We start from the raw sequence: 2,253 nt of genomic DNA, 5'->3' as shown, positions 1-2,253 counted from the left end.
TTGCTTACTTACTAATAAAAGACAGGTTGTCTAGTAAGTTCAGTATTTTATTTAAGGACAAAATTGCAATAAGAAACATGTGTTTAATGTACCCTAATATTTTTTTGTTAAAATAAAGCCAATAATGCAATTTTTTGTGATCCCCTTTATTTAGAAAAGTATCTAAATAATTTTGGTACCGGTACCAAAATATTGGTATCGGGACAACACTATCCCAGATATACCTGCGCACAGCGATCAACAAAATTTGCAATGTGCAAATATTAAGTGGACAGTGGCGCTCTTTCAAGCACAGAAATTGCAGCTGTGCAAAGCCGAAGCAAGTGTGACGTCAGGCTCACTGCTGCTCTTGTTGTTCGTCACAGACGTAAAGAAGTAAAGAGTCACTAAACACAAGTACAGTGTATAATAACACCAGAACATATGCTAGATATGTTGGTAGTTGTTTTTAATAAAGAAAATGTCACTAAAAGGATTGGAGAAGTCTCTAGAAACTTGAAAAATTTGTAACAAAGTACATTGCACAAAACCCAAAACCAGTTAAGTTGGCACATTGTATAAATGGTAAATAAAAACAGAATTCAATGATTTGCAAATCCTTTTCAACTTATATTCAATTGAATAGACTGCAAAGACAAGATATTTAATGTTCGAACAGGAGAACTTTGTTATTTTTTGCAAATATTAGCTCATGTGGAATTTGATGCCTGCAACATGTTTCAAAAAAGCTCGCACAAGTGGCAAAAAAGACTGAGAAAGTTGAGTAATGCTCATCAAAGAGGAAACGAACCATCCGGACTGTTCTTGGCGCAAAGTTGAAAAGCCAGCATCTGTGATGGTATGGGGGTGTATTAGTGCCCAAGGCATGGGTAACTTACACATCTGTGAAGGCACCATTAATGCTGAAAGGTACATACAGGTTTTGGTATTTCAGCCAGACAATGCCAAGCCACGTGTTACAACAGCGTGGCTTCATAGTAAAAAAGTGCGGGTACTAGACTGGCCTGCCTGTAGTCCAGACCTGTCTCCCATTGAAAATGTGTGGCGCATTATTAAGCCTAAAATACCACAACGGAGACTGTTGAACAACTTAAGCTGTACATCAAGCAAGAATGGGAGATAATTCCACCTGAAAAGCTTCAAAAATTGGTCTCCTCAGTTCCCAAACGTTTACTGAGTGTTGTTAAAAGGAAAGGCCATGTAACACAGTGGTAAAAATGCCCCTGTGCCAACTTTTTTGCAATGTGTTGCTGCCATTACATTCTAAGTTAATGATTATTTGCAACAAAAAAAAAGTTTCTCAGTCCGAACGTTAAATATCTTGTCTTTTCCATACTTGCCAACCCTCCCGATTTTCCCAGGGGACTCCCGAATTTCAGTGCCCCTCCCGAAAATCTCCCGGGGCAACCATTGTCCCGAATTTCTCCCGATTTCCACCCGGACAACAATATTGGGGGCATGCCTTACAGGCACTGCCTTTAGCGTCCGCTTTTCCTCCATTCAAACAGCGTGCCGGCGCAGTCACATAATATATGCGGCTTCTACACACACAGAAGTGAATGCAAGGCATACTTGATCAACAGCCATACAGGTCACACTAAGTGTGGCCGTATAAACAACTTTAACACTGTTACAAATATGCGCCACACTGTGAACCCACACCAAACAAGAATGACGAAAACATTTCGGGAGAACATCCGCACCGTAACACAACATAAACACAGTGTATTCAATTGAATATAAGTTGAAAAGGATTTGCAAATCATTGTATTCTGTTTCTGTGATGAGGTGGCGACTTTTCCAGGGTGTACCCCGCCGTCCGCCTGAATGCAGCTGAGATAGGCTCCAGCACGACCCCAAAAAGGGACAATCGGTAGAAAATGGATGGATGGATGTATTCTGTTTTTATTTACCATTTACACAACGTGGCAACTTATTTGGTTTTGGGTTTTGTACAAAAAGCAGCAACAACTGAAAAATATAGCAAAACGATATAATACAAGACAAAATATGTTACTACTAATTAATGACAACACAGTTGTTGTTGTTTTTTAATGTATGTACAATTTTTTTGGAGCCATTTTAAATGATGCAAATTAAGCTCCGAGCCATGCCCCCATCACCACAAGTATATTGGCAACCTGGGAGAAACCCTGTAATTAAGACGGACCTGGCTCCTAAGTACATGAACAACACAAAAGCTCATTTAGTCTTTTCTGTATTCCTTGTAACTTGGCTGTTCAACTACGTAAT

General features: G+C 39.5%; 1 protein-coding gene across 2 annotated transcripts in view; it reads left to right on the top strand.

Moving 5' to 3' along the window:
* vegfc (vascular endothelial growth factor c) overlaps positions 1-1,192 on the top strand; it is a 40,804-nt gene extending 39,612 nt beyond the window's left edge. For both annotated transcript variants that reach the window (XM_062033532.1, XM_062033530.1), the window contains exon 7: positions 1-1,192. This exon is cut by the window's left edge and continues 939 nt beyond it. The gene's annotated coding sequence lies outside the window, so the exon portion shown is untranslated.
* Positions 1,193-2,253: the final 1,061 nt, after the last annotated feature.

The sequence above is a fragment of the Entelurus aequoreus genome, linkage group LG22 (assembly GCF_033978785.1).
Source record: "Entelurus aequoreus isolate RoL-2023_Sb linkage group LG22, RoL_Eaeq_v1.1, whole genome shotgun sequence".
NCBI classification, from domain to species: Eukaryota; Metazoa; Chordata; class Actinopteri; order Syngnathiformes; family Syngnathidae; genus Entelurus; species Entelurus aequoreus.
The sequence above is the reverse complement of the archived record's forward strand: the minus strand, read 5'-3'. Positions and strand labels throughout refer to the sequence as shown.